The sequence below is a fragment of the Phasianus colchicus genome, chromosome 1 (assembly GCF_987193195.1).
Source record: "Phasianus colchicus chromosome 1, bPhaCol1.hap1.1, whole genome shotgun sequence".
Classification (NCBI taxonomy): Eukaryota; Metazoa; Chordata; class Aves; order Galliformes; family Phasianidae; genus Phasianus; species Phasianus colchicus.
This window is the reverse complement of record NC_143436.1, coordinates 145,076,469-145,097,023: the sequence shown is the minus strand read 5'-3', so window position 1 is coordinate 145,097,023 and position 20,555 is coordinate 145,076,469. Positions and strand designations below refer to the sequence as shown.

Below are 20,555 nucleotides of genomic sequence, written 5' to 3'. Positions count from 1 at the left end.
AGTGCTGAGCTTCAAGCTTTCCTCCAGGTTTTTCTGCCTCTCTCATGATTAAATTGGCACCGGGCTGCACAGAGTATGATGCCGTGCTCAGTAACACACCAAAAGCAACCCAGGGAGCCACGTCAGTGATAGGAACAAGTTCCAATTAGCACATCCTTCATGGAAGAAAACAACCAACCAACCAAAAAAATATCCCAACAACAACAAAAAGGCACAGTTCAGTTCAGCTACACAAGCACCTTACTTACTGTATTGCTCTACTGCATTTACGGTTTAAGTAGCCCCAGCCAAGTCCAGGTAGTGTTAAGACTGCAGAGGTGAAGCCAAAGGACAATTCTGCCCCTCCTAGGCAGAGGAGCTGGTTTTAAAGGCTGTAGTGATGGACTTTTCCTCATCCCCAGGTCTGTGCAGCCCAGCACAGCGTGTGCCTCCTCTTCACCATGGCAATATTCAGGATTTGAGAAACAACATTATATTCAGAGACAGAGGTGCCTGGTTTCAGTTCAAGTATCTTGTTTCATGGTAAAATAAAGCACAGTGGCATTAATCATCCCAAAGCAAATTAATGCATTCAAACTTGCCATCATGTTCTGCTGCATTTGCATCCATTTTCTGGTGAGCATCTTTTATGTTAGTAATATCAACTTGGTTACACTCTCAAAAAAACCCCAAACAAACAGGAAAGCACAGTAAGAAGCACGATGCTTGTAGCTGCAGCAAGCTAACACTGTGCAAACTGGGACATCAGTCAGCCTGACCACAGAGCTGCCTGTCCCGAAAGGGAATGAAAAGGCTGGAACATCAGCCCTGGAAAAACAAGTGCTGTGCTGCAGAATGACGTGGCCTGGCACAGGCTTGGGTTAAGCTCAACCTGTTGTAGGGCCACTTCGGGGATAAGCTGAAGGCTTCCCGCAGCCCCAGCACCAGGTCCTGCTGGCTGGCTCTGCCTGCTGAACGCCGGCAGAGCTGGGGAGGCCACGTCCAGCTGAGCCAGGGCTGCTCGGAAGCTGCCGTTGCGAGCACAAGGACGTGTTTGTCTCGCCTGTTCAGGGAAAGGGAAAAACAACATTTCTCTTTGGTGCTTTCAGTGACTCCCAGCTGACAGGCCTCCTTTGCTGACTTGATGAGGGCAGGCCAGGCGACAGTGTCGTCAGGAGCACCTTCACCCCTCTTGTCCGGGTGAGCAGAGCCAATGCTGTTTCCATTTGTTTACCTTGGGGATGGACTGGGAGGCAGGACCCTGTTATCTCAGTGCTAACAAAACTGGGAGATCCATCCTGAAGTCTTTTTTAGATATGCCCAAGAGCCGAACCACCTTTGCCTGCAGTCACTGTTTTGCACATGTGCCAGCCACATCTTCTAAGCAGCCCATGAACAATGTTGTTCAACGTTTGTTTTTATCTAGGAGCATAAAACTCTACAAATTGGTTTAAATGGGATAAAAGATTGGCCTTACTGAAAGGCAGAAACCACCCATACCTTCCTAGCTTTTCCTTTGTTTTTCACACGCTGTCCTGTTCATCCCCAATTCTTCCTGCATGGCAAGTGATGGTTTTCCTGATTTTGCCCTCAGTCTGTCTCTGTTCCACCCAACACAGCAGTGAGGCAGCTGCCTGCCATGCACCAACCACCAGAGGAGAACATGAAGCTCCGTTTGTTGTTAAACAACGTTCAGAGTTTGAAAAATCTTTAAAAACTGACTGGAAGCAGAAAATTAATGTTTTTGTTTTTTTTTTTTTTTTCAGCTATTTATTCTTAATTTAGTAGCGAGGTCAGCTGGGTTATCCAAAGGGTACATTACCAGCCAAGACGAGCGTCATTTACAATCACCAGGCTTTTTAACCAGTAGCAAAGCAGTTTCTCCCATTGTGAAGAAAGAGTTTCTCTCTGTAACAGAATAGTTTTCCAGCAAAAATGGTGCGTGCCTTTATTTACTGGCAAACAGCTCTCACGCAAGAAAAAAGACCACACTGATTTGTCTCTGTGTTTTATCAGATATACTCCAGCGTAATCTATCCTTCATGACATAAATGAGTTTTTTCAGATGCAGCTCATTCCCTCACAATAAAAAGGACATTAATATTCAGATCGTCTGACTCCCTTTTATAAGAAAAATCATTACCTTTCAGACTGTGTTTTGAATAACAAACAGAGATCTTTCAGGAAGAAACTTGTCCCAGTGGGGATTGGGAAAGGATCAGAGTTAAGCACTGAAACATGCAATTAATTCCCATTAGGGGATTAGGGCACTCGTGTTCACTTTGAATCAGAAAAATGAATTGTGAATTAAATTGTTCACAACCAAGAGGTTACTTGTCAGAGTTAATAAGTTAAAAAATAAAAAGGGAAACCTAAAATATACATGAAAAGCTCAGTACCGAGTGGCGCATCTGTACGAAAAAGATATGCTTCATTTCCACTAAGCTAAGATCTCTCCTTACTGTACATCTGAAGATAAGCTTCCGAAAAGTTTTAAGGGAAAAGTGTTAAAACTCACAAAACTGGTGACAACGAAGCACATATTTTTGGCTGAACAGCTTCAGGCAGCTCGGAAGCACTCCCTTCAGATTGACAGCAGTACACCCAGCACGCTTCTGCTCGTCCCAGCAAACCCAACCACAACAACAGAACTCACTATGCTAGGGTTAGGTGTTTCAAAGTCAGGCTGGATGGGGATCCGAGCACCCTGATTGAGCTGCAGGGGAGTTAGACCAGATGACCTGTCAGGGTCGCTTCCAACTCAAACAATTCTATGATTCTATGTTCCAGCATGTACGTAAATGAATTCGCTGGGCAGGTTAAGTGGAGACTGAGGAATTGGAAACTTCAGTCCCAGGTAACACAGAGATAGTGCTTGCAAGCCCCAAACTCAGCACTTCCACAGCTGCAAGAAGTAGGGTGGTGACCAAACTTCCCCTCGCCCTCCATGACCACAAATGGTCCCACCATCCATCTGCGGTAAGCTCACCACGCTGCTCAACACTGTGTTGCTGGGTGCTGCATTCTGGACAGACTGCTCCACACCCAGTGCTCAGATCTGTGCTTTCAGACCGTCCTCAGCCACCTTGTGGCAAGGAGAGCAAAGAGCAGGACTGTATTTTAGGGTCACTGCATGTCGCTGGGCAGCTGGCGGTGCCATGGGAAAGCGGCCTTCCTCACTTAATCTGGTTTGACACTTCAGACCTTTGCTGATCTACCTCAGAGAAAAAAAAATAATAGGAATCAGATTCTATACTAGGTAGTAGGTGCCAGGACAAAACAAACCCATTCAAAAGGTTCTTTCATGAAATATTCATGCTAGAATCATTAAAATTTAACGGCACGAGGAAATGCGAATGAAATCTGTATGTCATCTCTCCCAACTCTTTCTTTTAACTCTGAAAGGCGGACGGGCAGCCTGCTTGTGGGCTGTGTTACTGCTCCCTTTGCTATGTGGGATGCAAAGATCAGAGGACAGGGGACTGCCTCAGGGTCAGGAGGGCAGGGGATGTGGGGTGAGCTCGGCTGTGGGGCTGCAGAGCCCTGTCCTGGCTGAGCTGCTGGGTCCTGAACTGGGGGCATGGCCTTGCCTCCCAACAGCTCTGGCCATGTGTCCTTTTTGCAGTTGTTCCAAAAACTATTGCATCCCAGCAGCTTTTTTGGAAAAATAAAAGAAGCAGTGTGTGCATCACGCTTGCTCTGCAGCCCTTTGTGACTGTCGTAGCAGTGGATTTGGGTTTTATTTTGCTGAAGCTCTCCCTTGCAGCTCAGAAAGTATCCATTTCTCTCCCTCCATACAGTAACACTATTTTCCCTTGAGAAAAATTCTTAGGTCTGGCTCAGTGACCAGATATAGTTACACATTAATTCTTCAGAAGTTTCTTAAAACTGTAGGAAACAGGTGAAAAAACAAAATGCCTTGAACTTTAAACTTGAGCCCAGTCTGTTTGAATGAAGCGAGTTTTAAGGTCACTCTTCACTCAATGCTAACTTTCAAGCAGGACTAACATGCCAGAGAGGGCTCATGGGACTGCATCCTGTTGGGCCTTTGATGCTTTCATTTTGTTACTCGCTATTTTCTTTATAGCACAGACAAGGGCTTCCTGCCCGGGCCGACCCCTTTCCAACCTTGCTGAATACCTCGGAAAAGTTTATGGCAAGACACCTTTCTTACATTAACCACAGAGGCACCAGCGAAACGATGGCTCCTTTGAAATCCAGAGGTTATGGTCTCCTCACAGCAGTTGTTCGCTCAGAAACTGCGAGGTGCTGGTTTGTGAAAACAAACAACAGTATTCAGTGACCAGGGCCATGTTGGACACTACCAGGCACTACCTGAAACGGCACTTAACCTGCCTCACAGATACTTTTCATCTCACCCTTGCACAGCTTATATCTCCAAACCACAAATGGGCTGCACTGAAGTGTGAGCGGTCCCAAGGATGGCTGGGGTCAGAACAAGCAGCATTCACACTGCTGCTCACGTTCCTGGCACTGACTTGGCATCATAGCCCATGTTTGGTTATATCTGCTTGAAACTCTTTGCAATCACCATCAATTCTATCACACAGTGATAGAAATCTATACAGCTAAGTTTTTTATTATAATATTTTTTTTCTTTTCTTATTACCAGGAAGAGCTTAATTACCAAAGTAAATATTAGCAGCAGGTATACAGGGCTCCAAATGTCAATTGGATAAAGCTAGCACACACAAAACGATGCTGGGGTGTGATGCAGAAACATGCTGGATGCATTTGTAGACTAATTAACATGCTAAACTTCTAGACAGTGAAGAGGCAAGAGGGGATTGCAAGCACACAAAGAGGACAAGAGTAGGAAGAAGACAATGGAAAGACAACGGATGTGAACAAATTGTGTGGGTAAGAAATAGCTGCCCCCACAATACTTTATGAGTACTATTGACTGTATTGATAGGGTAATATCATATAAGCCAAAAGATTATTATATCAAGTTTTTGATACCACAGTTCAGACATTTGTGGACTACAAAGGTAGTTAAAATGAGCTCAAGAAAGATCACTGAGAAAATGAACCAAGGGCTCTTATTTTGAGGCACAGACTGAACAATTAGTTCAGCTTGAACAGGAGCTAACAGGGCTCCTACACACCAGCTACAAGTGAAGATTTTACAGAAGAGATAAGTGGTTCTCTATATACAAAAAATTTATGTATGGAAAAATTAACTTAGACAGAAACAGCTTTCTAATCATAAAAACAGACAGAGCCTAAGAACGACCACAATAAGTCACAATAAAAATGAGCAGGTACTCCACATGTCAGATCAATTTCAGATACTCAGAAAGAGCCCAAGAACACAAATTGCCTTGGGATTTCTCCTTGCCACCTGCTAGCTTCATCTGATGGCTCCTCCTCCAAGTGCCCTCTGTACACCTCTTCTGTGCCACCACTTTGTCAGCCCTTGCCCTCTTCTAGGCTGAAGAGTCTTTATCTATTTCTGAGACAGGGAAGCTGGAATTGACATCTTCAAGGATGGATAAACCATCGATTTATACAGTAATATAACTCACATTTCCTGTTTTGCTTACACACATTTTGCACTAACATCTTTCTGATTCCTGTTGAGCAATAGATTGATGTGCTAGAAGAGCACTGCAATACCTCAGCATCCTACTTTTTAGTGGCAACTGTTATAAGAAACATTTTCAGACAATCCAAGAGTGCTGAACCTTCAAAACCAGCCAACCAGTCCTGAAAACAGAAATTTGTCCAAGCTCTCCTGGATACTACAGTTAATCTTGCCTAAGAGTAAGGTAACAAACTAGATGACTTCTCAAAACCCTTATCAAAGTTATGTCAGGTACATGACATTTAAATCACCTACATAAATATATTTTGGGGAGAGACTTTTTACTACAGCCTGTAGCAACAGGACAAGGTGTAATGGTTTTAAAGTGAAAGAGGGTATATTTACATTAGATATCAGGAAGAGATTCTTCACTGTGAGACACGGGTGCAGGATGCCCAGAGAAGCTGCAGATGTCCCATCTTTGGAAGAGTTCCAATCCAGGTTGGATGGCGCCCTGGGCAACTTGTTCCAGAGGGAGGGTGGGATTGAATGGTTTTTAAGGACCCTTCCAGCACAGACCATTCTGTGATTCTCTATCTTTTGTCTGCACCTTTAGTTGTATTGGGTTTACACGGCAGGGTTTTTGTAGGAGGGAGGCTGCAGAGGTGGCCTCTGCAAACAGAGCCCTTACTCTGTATCACTTAGGGGTAGGAAGTAGAGGAGGGTGAATGGTAGGTGTTTGCAGTTTGCTTTTAGTTTCTCACTGCTCTAGTCTGTTAGTAACAGGCAATAAATTAACCCGCCCTATGCTGAGTCTGTTTTGCCCATGATGATATTAGGAAAGCGATCTCTCTGTCCTTTTTCCCTGAGCCTTTTTCCCATCCTACATTCCTCCTCCTGTTGGGTGAGAGAGCTGCATGGTGGTATTTAGCTGCCCATCAGTGTTGAAGCACCCCACTAATACACAGGCTTAAATTGTTTTATCTGCACAAAAAGTGACAGAGGAAAGAAAAAGAATGTTAACTTCAAATGCCAGATGCCATCACAGAAGAAAAAGTAGGCAACAACTGTTGATGCTGCAGCCCTGTTGTGCTAGCCTTGCTCCTGGTAGTTACAAATACCACTGTGAATTTGAAGTGGTTTCTGCAATTGGCATGCAGGGCATAGCACAGTGATTCAAACTGCTGACATCCTGAGGCTCAAATGCAGTCTGAAGCTGGGACGGGTTTTCCCAGACCCCAGCAAGGTCAGCACACTGATTTACATGCCAATACTCAGAACGTTCAGTCAGTTGTTTTCGATCGGGAAGAGCATCTCAGCCTGTGAAACGCAGCAAACACTCTGAGTACCTAAGCATGGGAACACATTTTTCTATGCTGAAAAGCTGGTGAGGGAGAAATGGAAGGGAGAAAAGATCAGGTTTGTGCTAGATTGCAAGGTGCCTTTCCACAAAGCAGTGCTGGAACGGGATGTGGAAAACACCGCACAGTAACACTTTGTATGGAGCAGAGAGATGCCCGGCTGGTCCCAGCACAGCACTACCTGCTCTGCGGAGGCTCCCTTCAGTCATCCCTCAGGGATGTGGGTCAGCCTGGAGGAAGCTTTTAAACAGCCATCAGCACAGCAGCCTCCATGGCCACGCACACCTTTCAGCTAGCCCAGTGTTGGTGATGCTCAGAGCCCGGCAGCCTGTGAGCCCCAAGTGACACAAGCATCCAGGTGGTGTCATCTCAGGCCTTGTCATGCAGTAGGCAGGTGAGACAGTAGTGAGCTCCTGGTGCAATGGTAAGAGCTGAGCAGGGGGAGCAATTCTGTACTGGCTACAGGGTCACGTAATACTGAACTATTGTTTCCTTTTTCCTGGAAACCACCTACCTACATTGCTGTAGACGAGTCACTGAAACACAAACCTGTGATAAACTTGGCAGAAATTAAGGATTAGAAAATCCTGATAGACATTTTTTTCCAGCCTATGATTCCTTGGGTAGGCAACTTCTAAGGGCCAAAGAAAGGTAATTCACATACATTTATAGCACTCATGTATATACATAACATTTCTATGCAGAAGAACCACGCTTTTCTTGGAAAATGTTAGAGGCCCACAGAAAATGAGGAAGATTAAAACCAGCTGTAATGGAGGAACCACCAGATTTAAATGCAGCCACTATTTTAAATACTCAACCAGGAAGGGCACAGACAGCACAGGGTAATGGCCAAGCACGTTTGCTGTGAAGCAGGGATGTACAAAAGCTAGCTGAATAAAATGGCATGAATATACTCATTAAAAAATACAGATTAGAAGTATTAATATGAGTATGGGTATACGCATGCCACTAACTAGTACTGGGAGAAAAGGCCCTTCTTGGCATTGGGAAGGGCACAGGTGAGGTCAGTAATGTGCACAAGAGGAAAAGTGGAGTATTCAGAAAATACTGAAGTACAGTTGTAATATTATTTGTTTGCTATGACAGCTCTGAAGCAAGTCAGACCACTGATGTGGAGATGGCCACTAGACAAACACTGGAAAAGATTAAAAAAAAAATAAAGTTCAACATATCCTCTTTCTGTGATATTTTCCTTTCACTTTATTTAAACTTATTCAGGTCAATTTTTTTTAAAGCTAAGAAGGCGATGACAAGGGAGCCTTGTGCCATCCTTTCACGTCATGAACAGAACTTGTGAGAAAGAGTAATATTTAACACATGAAATACAGGAAGAGAAACAAAGCACAATTCACTAACAGCCATTATTTTATTTGGCTAATTAATTAAATAACTATGCAAGTCTTGCTTTGATGAATTATGCATATCAGGTAGTTTTATATAACAAAAAAACTTCTTTTTCCTGTAGTGAATTTCAGCTCGCAGCTATACATGTTGAAAATAATAACCTAATCCATATCTCACCACTAAATCTTTCCCCACCATTTTCTAGTATAATAAAAGGCAAAACAAAACAGATACTCACATCAAAACTACAGAGAACCAACAGCAGATGTATGTAATTACTTCAGTCCCACCGAGGCATATCACTTCTGTTTAGAAATTAGTACCAAGTTTACTATAAAAAAAAGTCATATCATCATGAAAAGAAAACTAATGAGTTATTTCAACTTTCCTGATCTTATTTTTTGTTCTCCAAGAAAGACCTGCCTTTAGCATCAAATAGCAAAGAATCCTTATCTTGAAGTAAATACATTTCCTGGTGTGCTATCTTCTGCACTGAAGAAACAAATACATATTCTGGGACCATCTGAAAAACCTATGAAATGGCACTCAGGAAGGCACTGGAACAAATGCGTTCATCTCCAGAAGACATACTGAACAGAAGCTCACATATCCTCCTGCCTGGTGGAAACAAAGATAAGCAAGAAGACAAGAAATCCATTTGTGCCCTGTCAAGATGCATTGAATGAAAACTTTACTTTCAGGTAAGGAGTGGTTTCATATCTGATGGAACATGTGACATAGTGATCTTCAAGAAGGAATTTCTGATCCTAACTTGATGAAGGAAGAACAGAACCAAGTACTAGCAATAAATTAGGATAATAATTTGTAATGTGGTTTTGAATGTTAAAAAAAGCTAGATAAATGTCTTTAAAAAAACCTGTTTCTTCCTTAGACAAGGACAACATGACCAACTCCAAGAAAGGTAAAATATTTAATTTAATATGAAACAAAAGTAGGACTGGAGAAAGTCACTGAAAGGACTGTATATGAATAGGTAGTTAGTTAAGGGAAGATTAAGGTAGCCTACTTTAAAGTACATACAGTCAGCACAGAGAGAAGTTACTGTTCAAATTCCTTGGCAATCAATGCTATTTTATTTATCAGTGGCCCTGCCAAAGCAAGCAGCTGTGTGCCTGTGAAATCAATGCATGACACATCTTGAGGAGGACTGGTTCATGCTACAGACATTTTAGACAGCCTATGAGCTGTGCAATTGAAATAAGATGTTGGAAGTTAATAGTTGCAACAGCACAAGATATCATCCTCATCAGCTACAGCAGATGCCTACCCAAACCACCAAAAAACAGTTTTAAGACACAGCCAGAACAACTATTTGAAGGAAACACCATAAAAGGTATTTGTAAAATCTTAGAAAACTACACCCAAGTGACCTCACCTACATGCAGAAACAGCAGCGAAAGGCACAAGTGCACAGACCGGTGAGTGATTTGCTTCCTTGATCATTCTATTATTTATTTATCAGAGTTAAAAATATAGAGTTGAAACAGCTTAGGCTTTCAAATACAGACCGTTACTCCTCATGCATATACTCTTTGTACACTTGTGAGTTTTATCTTACAGCAAGCACCTATTACTTCTTTTCCTGTAGTTGCAGATGTCTGCATTTGATGACTTGAAGATTCTAGACATCAGAAGTGTTTCATATTTTCCAGCAGTGGATAATTTTGTGAAGGACTGTGCTTCTACCAACCAGGTGTGTTTCATCCACGATATGTTTCTGCACCATGATAGAACAAAGAAGCTGAAAAAACATTTCTTTTCCAGGGAGCAGGGAGGTTAAGAACATTCTAGAGATGTAAGTATTCAAAGTTACTTAAGTGTATATCAGAAAAAATCATACCTAAAGGTATTCAAATATCTAAGAAAGTGTCTCACTAAATCTTCTCATCAAACCTCAGATAAGGGAGGTAATCAATCATCCCCCTGTACTCAGCACTGGTGAGGCCGCACCTTGAGTACTGTGTTCAGTTTTGGGCCCCTCACTACAAGAAAGACCCATTTTACAATTGAGGCCCTGGAGTGTGTCCAGAGAAGGGCAACGAAACTGGTGAGGGGTCTGGAGCACAAGTCTTACGAGGAGCAGCTGAGGGAGCTGGGATTGTTTAGTCTGGAGAAGAGGAGGCTCAGGGGAGACCTCATCACGCTCTACTACTTCCTGAAGGGAGGCTGTGGTGAGGAGGGGTTTGGCCTCTTCTCCCAGGCAACAAACAGGACCTGAGGAAATGGCCGCAAGTTGTACCAGAGGAAGTTTGGATTAGACATAAGGAAGATTTTTTTCTCTCAGAGAGTGGTCAGGCACTGGAATGGCTGCCCAGGGAGGTGGTGGAGTCGCCGTCCCCGGCAGTGTTCAAGAGGCATCTGGATGAGGAGCTGCAAGATCTGGTTTAGTAGCTTGTGGTAGCAGTGGTAATGGGAGGGTGGTTGGACTAGATGATCTTGTAGCTCTTTTCCAACCTTGTGATTCTATGATTCAATTTTGCACTGGGGAAAGAAGCAGACAAGGCTGGAGCAAGAGCTGAACGCCACAGGCAAAGGTCTTAAGACATAGCCAAGTTTTGACAGAAGCAGATCCCAACTAAAGGTGATCACAGATCACCTTCAACACTTATAAACTTGGGCTTTGATCATTTTCTTTGTTCATAAAAGGAAAACAAAATTGAACAAATTTCTTAAGTGCCTTTCCCAAGGTCTTGACATCTACCATTTACCCATCCCTTTCCATCAGACACTTGTCTCAGCAAAGCAAAAAGTCTGACAGCTTTTCTCAGAATACCTGAGCTGTGAAAGATATTGCTTGTTTATTCATTATCTGTTTTGGTCCAAGGAACAGGGTTTGGGACCCACTTTAGGAGACTGAGCAGTCCAAGGGCTAAAATGAATTGGTGTACAACAGCACAATACAAAGTCAAGGCCAAAGGCATATTACATCCAGGTCAAAGGCTACAATAGGCACTGCATAAAGGAAAAAGCAAATGAAAGTTGCGCAAAGAATCATAAAATCTCCTGAACTGAAAGAGGCCCACATGGATTACTGAGTCCAACTCCTTGCTCCACACAGGACAACTGAAAAATCAAGCTGTATGTCTGAGAACGCTGTCCTCACACTTCTTGAGCTCCAGCAAGCTTGGTGCCGTGGGAAACCAGTTCCATTGCATGACCACCCTCTGGAGAAGAGCCTTCTCCAGATTTCCAGCCGAACCCCCCCCCTTATGCAGCTTTGTGCCATTCCCTTGTCACCAGAGAGAAGAGATCAGCACTGCTCCTACGCTCCCCCTTGTGAAGAAGCTGTAGGTTGCGGTGAGGTCTTTGCAATGAGGTCTCCCTTCAGTCTTCTCTAATTTTATGTCATTTTGTACTGTTGGACCCCAAACCTGGGGTGAGGCTGCACCAGAGCTGTGTAGAGTAGGACATTCACTTCCCTCAACCAGCTATAGCAATGCCATGCTTGATGCATCCCAAGATAGGGTTGGCTTTCCTGGCTGCCTGAACACACTGTTAACTCAATGCTGCCAATGTTTAATGAAAAAATTGTTCAATTGCAACTGAATCTTGCATTCTAGATGAGATCAGCAAGGATGAAAATAAGGCTGTGGAGGTGGTCGTACTATCTTAAGGGATAACTCATCCATCTTACGTGTCATCACTGAGTTTGCTCAGTCTTATTATAAACAATCATATGACACACAAAAATGGCAAAGATAAGCATGATGCTGTTCCGGGACCTGCAGGTAACACTCAGGATTCTTATTTTTTAAGTAGAAAAGCTTAGATAATTCCCAAGTGAACAGACAAATACTTACCATGATGAGCTAACAGGGATCGGATGTCAACACACTCCTACTCTAAAGCACAAGTAAAACCAACCGTTTCTTCTGGTTAGCAACTTTCCCCCTAACTTACAGTAAATTTTCAGCCACCATTTATTATTTATTTTTAGACTGTGACAAAACTAATGAGTCTCTGCTAAATACTATGAAGAAGTCAGCATCACGTTTTAAAATTTGACTGCTTGCACTGCAAGATCTTGGCCTAGAAGTAGCAGACTAAATAACTATGGTCTGAGAGTTTCAAGAGGTGGTTCTGAGTGAACACCCCTACAGCCTCACATCTAATACGTTTCACACTGGAAAGCTGATTTTACAGATTAACCAGTAACCATATATTTGAACTTAAGATATAATTAACAGATAATTTTAAACATAAACATTATCTCTGAAGTGTTGAAAATATAATTGAAATATAGTGAGTGGGAGGAACGATCAGGAATCTTAAGAGCAGAGCTTCCATCCCTGTGTTATGGAAGGTTGTGGTTATCTGGAGAAAGGTAGCACTATTTTCACAGCTGATCTTAAATGAGCTTGGAATGCACTGGAACAGGTTGCCCAAGGAGGCTGTGGATGCCCCATCCCTGGAGGCATTCAAGGCAGTCTGGCCTGTTGGTTGGTGACCCTGCACATAGCAGGGGGGTTGAAACTAGATAATCTTTGAGGTCTGTTCAGATCAACTTGATGGTAAAGTGTTATATTTACAGTTCTTGAAGATATCAGTTCTTGAACAAATTGAATGAATCAATTCTATCCCCCTGCCCGAACATCATTCAGTACAGCAATCTATAGCAGCTTCCAATCCCTAAGTACACTAACATGTTACTATCCTGAACACCATTTCTCCATGATTTGGCAGCAAGTATGTAGGGACATTTGGAAGTCTCAATTAATTTTACTTCTGTGTTAAGCAAATAATCACTTATTGATGCTAATTAAAAAAAAAAAAATCTAATCAACAAGAGTTACACTTGATGTACTAACAAGGCATAGGAAGGAGAGAAAGCATACAAGAATTTAATGTTGTCTTGTTTGATATGGCTTGAAAAAAATGGCTAATGAATAGATCACTTCTGATTTTCAACATGTGAACATCTATTTTAAAAACAGATCACTTCAAGTATTGTGAAATGACAAACTTTCATTCACTTACCATTTACTTCCTGATAACTCTCAGCTAACAAAAGCGTGCTTCTGAATACATAATGCATTACATTTTTTACTTTCAACACCTGGTGTCAGCAGAATAACGCTGTATATTTGTATGTAAGATGCTCTGTAGTTGTGTGTGCTTTGATTTTAGGAAAGTAATATTTCAAATAAAAGAGGAACCATAGAAAAATATGGGAAATGATGGGCATACATGGATTTAGTGGTTAAGTGACCTGTTAACTGACCGTAGCAGGCTATTTTAAAAATGAAACAAAGTTGTCTAAAAACCTTCATCTTTTACTCAAGGTTAAACACAACCTGAAGCAAAGCAAAAAATCATTCTGTATCTCCAAATTTTGAGCAAGCCAAATCCTACACTTAATTTGCGAAAAAGCATTAACTGCTGATGATTTCTACATCAGAATTCAGCTGAATGCAATTTCATTTTTTGTACTAGCAAACCACCACTTTTCTGTCCAGTTTAAGAGAGCTGCATTAACAATCATTATGATGGTTTCCCTAAGAATGGACAGTAAGGGGAGTGTTTTTGTTTGTCGCTACCTGGATCTCTAAGACACTAAATAAAAACATCAAATATCAGAGATTAAATATACTTTGGTCCTTCCTTCCTTCCACTGTAACAAGAAAACAGTCAAATTAATGGAAAATGCCAAGACAGTCATAACGAGTAACATTGTATTTCACTACTTTAATGTGAAAGAAAATGCATATTTTTTTTTTACTTTAAACTTTAAGATAATGGGCGTAAGGGAATGAAAGCTTTTTCAGCTTTTGATGCTTATTTCAAAATCCAAACTGGATTTTGGCAGACATTTAGATCAATTGATATACGATCTAAGTTGTGCTAAGTTTCTTAAATATAGCTTTTCAAATGCATTACTGAAGGAATCCTGAATTTCAGAAGAGTCATAAGCATCTTATACATGGAAGACTGAAAATACTGTATTGCAACAAATGAATGCAATACTTTAAAGCTGTCAGAAGATTTTGATTCTATTTCAGAAGAAAATAATTTATCAGAAAACTGAAATAATACAGAAGAAGATGTGGTCAAGACTTTTTTAATTCACTTGGTAAAAACATTATACGTACACTTTCACTAATTATGAATTTCCTACAGAAAACTTTGTCTTTATTTTTTTTCAGTGAGATACAGGGGCTTCTATGGATGTGGATATTCAGGTTTTAGTACAGCCACCGTGGATTTTAAAGCTAGAACAGAAAGGCTAACGTGGTCAGCAGAATAACTTCCAGGTGAACAAAGTTTGCTGGAGATCCCTATGCTCCATCAAGGTGTTTACTACCTCTCAAATCATTTGTGCTGGCCAGCATTTTGATTCTGCATAACCACATCACCTAAAAGGAGGATAACAAAGCAACACAACCCTTAATACTGCAGTCAAACAGTAAAGCCCTAAATAAAACAAGATCAAAAGAGAACAGCAGCAGGATCTTCAGATCAAAATTCTGATTAAGAAAAAAAAAGTAACAAAGTAGAAAAAAACCTGAACCCTGAGAATAAGGATGCTGAATCATTAATAAAAAAAGAGCTTTCCTCCCAATTAACAGATGTTACTAAAAACAACTTTTAAAAAGAGACTAGCTAAGTCTTGTGGGCTAATGAAGGTAGACAAGTTTTATATGCATGATTTATTTAACAACAACTCTGCTTGTTCTCCAGCTTCTTCAGCATTTCAGAAGGGAGAGGGGAGAGAAAAAAAGAAAAAGCTGTCTGTAGAACAAACCAGTGTCAACTGTTTTAGGACTCCCTGGCCCCTGATCTCTTTTGGAAAGGGAAAATAATAACAATAATGAAAATCAATAATTAAAACACAGGTCTTCAAGAACCCTTTTCTCCCAAACATGCAAACATTCTGTGGTCATCTTAACAAGCATGTACTTCAACTTGACAAGAATAGGAGCAGAAGTACAGCTGCTGAAGTAATACATAGGTCAGAGAGGTTTGTCTGGCTACTCTTCTGAGCAGTTCTAGGCATCTCCTCTCTGACCTGCACTCAGTGGGAGAGGCTGAGCAGAGTGAACTGCCCAGAGGACTGGGAAAAGGCTGCCAAGACAGACCTAGGAGACAGCATTTGTATGGAGCCACTCACTTTTTCCATCGTTAATTCAAGAACCAGAGATTCGTAGTGGTTGGAAGGGACCTCTGTAGGTCATCTATTCCAACCTCCCTGCTAAGCAAGTTCCCTACAATAGGTGGCACAGAAAAGTGTCCAGGCAGGTCTTGAATATTTCCAGAGAAGGAGATTCCACAAACTCTCTGGGTAGCCTGGTCCAAGTGCCCTGTCACTCTCACAATAAAGAAGTTCTTACAATAAAAATGTATTAAAAATATCAATTCTTATGGAATACAAAAAGGGATGTAGACTGTCCAGTTATAAAAATAAATAGGCAGATTAGGCACAGAACTAGTTTCCTCCCTCACCAGGTGGTAGGATGCTTGGGTGCTGAAAAACAATGATCTTTACCTAGAGGAGGTATTTTTTTTAAATCTTGACCTTGGAAGAACTTTTGATACTGTTATTCAAGATATTCTCATAAGCAAGCCAGAAAAAAAAAACCAACATGATTTAACACAAACTGTTGGTACTTAGATTAAAAAATGGTTAGAAATTATGCATAAAATTTGGTACATTTGTTCACCTAGCAGAGAAATACTAGTTCATGGCAATGAAAATATTGACTCACGTGAAAGATGCATGTAATACCACAATGCTGCACACGAAACTGATTTTTTGCCCTACAAGTCTCTACAGAGTTGCTGCTCTGCAGCAGCAATTCAACTAAGGTCAGCGCTGATTTCCAAGATTAGTCAGGAATACTCAACTGCATAAACAAAATCTGGGGAAAGATAAGCTTAACAGAAGCTCTGTAGAAATAGATTTGGCAGTTATAATAATCATGAACTCAGCATGAGTCAACAATGTGGTACTCTTGGAAAAAATATCCTAATGTTTATGTACAAACAAGTGTATCATTAGTAAGACACGTGAACATAATCTCCAACTCTGATCTGGTCACAAATAGAATAGTATGTGCAGCTTTGAGCACCACACTTCCAAAATGTGATCAATTGGACAGAAAGGAGAGTAATCACAGGCCAAGAAAACACGGGGAGGTAAGAATCTACTGTGATCATTTATTTTAGAGAAACTAGGTCATGCCTGTAATTATACAAAAGCACACTAATTAAAAGAAGAGGCAGAAAGCTTCAAACCACATCTACTTTTACAGAAGACCCAGTGCACTTAAATTCCAAATACAGACCTTAGGAAAGACTGATTTATCTACTGGTAAGCACAGTGCCTCAGAAGAGCTCAGATCATCTCGGAGGGCTGGGAATTCTCCACTGTAAGTAATACTAAGCAGCAGGTTAGTCAAATCTCTATTAGAAATAACAGTACTACTTCTAGATTTGTGTTTTGCCAAGGAATTGGATTAGGTAGTCTCTTAGCTCTCCTTCAAAAATGGAGAAACAAACAGCAGGTTAATTCATATGCTCTGCATAGAAAGCAGTGCTATTTTGATGAAGACTGCACATGAACAGCAAGAAGTTGATTCTGCAGTCCAGTCATTGGATCTGGAAGAGACTTTTAAATCCTGCTCTGAATCTGTTTATAGATAGGTTTATAGGCCTGTTTACAGTCACTGTGCAATTATTTGATTTCGGATTTTTTTTTTTTTCCAAATAGCAATAACCCTGAAAAGAAAGAACAAAATTGGATTGTTGGATTCCTGCCCATTCCTATTCCACACAGCACCTGCCAACTATACTCAGAGATGTAATCCCAAATTTCTACATCTATTGCTCTTGGACCATCCAAGTCCTGCTTTTGCAGCTTCAAAAGGACAAGCTGCAGCAAGATCAGATGTTCGTAGGAGATATGGGTTAGAGTCCTCCAAGGAGAGGGGGCACGAAACTTTTCTAGAAAGACTGTTCTTAGTCCTGAAGCTGGTGCTGGTTGGAACATGTGCACATCTGCCAGACATAAGGTATGCCCGGTTGAAAGGCAGAGCAGTGCCAGGCCAGCAGTACATCTTTGGTCTGATAGAAGCACTGAAAAAAGGCAAAGTAAGAGAGTGACCCAGGACTCCACCACCACAGCCTAAAGAATAGCCTGGCAATTCACTATTACCATTCCCCACTGGAACCTTCGGCTCCTCAGGTAGAAAGCAGCAGAGACTTTTGCCCTTAGAGTCTGCAAGACTGTCATCCTACTTCCCACACAGAACATAAAAGCAACTACAAACCTGAACCTAAAAAAACAAGCCTTAATTTTGTCTATTTTACTTGTTAAATACTATTGTTTTCAGATCATAGACATGATATATCTTAGCCATAAGAAGATCTGAAATAATTGCTATTAGAGATTTTAAAAATATAAACCATATTTTGCTTACAGGCATATGTTGTATTTGCTCTATTGATAGCAAGCTGGTAAGATAAATCACTCATACAGATTAATTGAGTAATTACTGGAAATCTATAGCCTCACACAGGTTTCCTCCAAGCTGTCAATGAGGTAACTGTAGACAAGACACACCATGAGTGCTCTACACACAGGAAAATTCTGCACACACATTTTTTCCATGTATTGTTTCCTGCATATGTGATTGGAGTTAAGTTACTAGAGACTCGCAGGTGAATCGTCACACATGGGCATGGATGTGATCCAGAGTCATGCCACAGGTCTCTGGGGAAATAATAATAATAATAATAAAAAAGGTAAGCTGACACACCTCTCTTAGAAAAAAAATCAAGTCATCGATTATACTGTGGTAGCTCAGATGATATGCTACACAAGTTACAGCAGCAGCAGCTCTGCTCACAGCACAGAAATAATAAGAAGGTCAGATCCAAGAAGAGCTGCTGAAGCAAACAGTAATTTTGTGCATGCACTTATTCTTTACAGACCTCAAAATTACTGGAAAGTTGAATGATCTTCCCTCTTAGCAGACCGCCTGTTTCATTGTCATTGACAACATTTCCTAATATTTTTTTTCCTAAAACACTCCTAAAGCACTTCAACTACCTGAAGTAAAAAGTCAGATGATAAAATTCAGTTGGGCTTCAGTAGGCTACTGTAGACGGGGGAGAGGAGGGGGAGAAATGTCAGAGAAACAATCCCCCATCCCATATACAACCCTCAAATATTAGCCAAAAGAAAGACCACATTACCTGATCTGGCAGAGTCATGAAAGGCAAACTGTCCTAAAGGGAATAAGTATCACCTGCTCCTCTCCCCCAGAACCATACCTACCAGGTCATGTGGCTGCTGCACCACTCTGCACAACTCTGTTTACAGTTCGGTTGCAACAACTGTGAAGGTTGACACATGCACTCAGAACATTAAAATGAAATTAAACACATCTGAAGAACATAGAATTAAAAGGCCAGAAACTTTATGCTCTAAATCTTGACAGACTTCAAAAGGATGGAAAGCATGAAGTTCTTATGTGAATGCATAACTAAAATATTTTCCGTGATTCTGTGATAATTAACAGAATTCCAAACTGAAAATAAAGGCAGCTGAATTACAGATCCTAATTGGGTTTTTGCATACAGCATCACTGAAATAGAAGTCACATGTAAGATACATAGACTACAACTGGACAAATAAAAGAGATCAAATCATTTATTGGATATGTAGAAATTAGAAAAATAACCTCACTGCAAAAATGAATCACATACAAAGTTAAAGATGCTTGGTGCCACCCATTAACATAGCAAATTGTCATTAAGCATAGTTAATTAAGAAATCTAATCTACTAGCAGTAAAAGAACAGACTAAATGAGCAGATGGATTCGGATATATTTTGACCTAAATTTCTTGATATTTCAAGAAGATAAGTAAAGGTAAATATAAATAAGAATAAAAATGAGAGGAAAAAACAGCAAGACAGGGTATCTCATTATGAAGCCTCATACTAGGAAAATGGAAAGACACCAAAAAACCTTTTTTCTCTTTTTACTGCACCTGTTTGTCTTCTCCAAGATGTTTGATGCTTGATTCTTTAAGCAGGTCTCTTAAAGGTTCACCTAGCTATAAATAATCACACAACTAAGAAATTAATTATATCTGGAACTACAAGCACAAAATACAGCCCATTGCATAAGGAGAGTTTAATCAGATGAAACCGCCAACTTATAATATAAATTAATCTACATGATCAATTTAAAAGTTGCCTTTCTTTTATGCTCAGCCTCTCCTGAATTTCACTTCTGTTAGAGACAATGACTAAAGATCTGCAGTCCAGAGAAGTCAAAAAGATTATTTTGTTTTTGAGCCCTTTATGTCACCTTCCCCAAAGACACTCTTCTCAACCAGACAAAGTTTATAAGCATCTAACTTTATGTTATTTTTCATATCTGAAATGAACTTCAGAAAGATCTGGCCAGTGACTGGATTCACATGCAGAAAGTTCTCATTGCTGCTGGAGTATTGGAATTACATTACAGCAAGCAGTGCAACTTGGAGCAGGTTAGTGGTCTGATGTGGGAAATGTGTGTATGTTATGATAAACATCCTGTTGGGATTTATTCCCTTTATAATTTTCAGCTAAGGCAAAATTAAGCCTGGAGCTCCACTCCATAAATTACGTCAAAACATTTCCCTTATTCGTGTAATTTCTCATACAGTGCAGGCTTAGCTCTATGCAATCCTATCAATTCTTAATTAAGTTATTCTCCTGTTCCTACATCCAAACATAATATTTACTAAACAGTACCACCACATATCACATGTAGCACAACACGAAACAGTCCTGTAGACAACAGGGTAATGTGAGGTAATGTAGTTTTAAAGCACTGCTTCAAAGTACATGTTGCCACACTCCACCTACGTGCTGTATGTTGCCACACACCATCCCCTTTTAGTGGAAATATTATGCAATGTTGAGATTGGATTCTCACTTACTCATTCTACAAAAAGTCTAAATTTAGTTGTAAATATTACCTCAAAGAAAATCAACAGCAGTTGATACTCCTGAATGTATCTGAATGCCAAGTTCACTGCAAGGTTCTATTTTCCACCTTGTAATCTCTAGGTGGAACTCTCTTCTCACACTTTACTTTTCCAAATCTCCGTAGGGTTCATAGAATTGCTAAGTTTCAAAAAGACCACTGAGATCATCCAGTCAAATCATCAACCCATCTCCACCATGCCCACCATCCACATCCCACAGTGCCACATCTACTCTTCTCTTGAAAACCTCCAGCGACAGCAACTCCACCACCTCCCTGTTCCAAAATGTGACCACACT

The 20,555-nt window shown here is 40.8% G+C and overlaps 1 protein-coding gene across 4 annotated transcripts in view; it reads right to left on the bottom strand.

Moving 5' to 3' along the window:
• Nucleotides 1-20,555, bottom strand: part of GGACT (gamma-glutamylamine cyclotransferase) — a 29,956-nt gene that overhangs the window by 1,314 nt on the left and 8,087 nt on the right. The window contains exon 2 of one of the 4 annotated variants that reach the window (XM_090129289.1): nucleotides 249-433. The exons of 2 other annotated variants lie outside the window; for them this stretch is intronic. The gene's annotated coding sequence lies outside the window, so the exon portion shown is untranslated. Of the gene's footprint in view, nucleotides 1-248; nucleotides 434-18,471; nucleotides 18,570-20,555 lie in introns of those variants that run through there. One more of the 4 variants, XM_090129288.1, reaches the window with a different exon arrangement.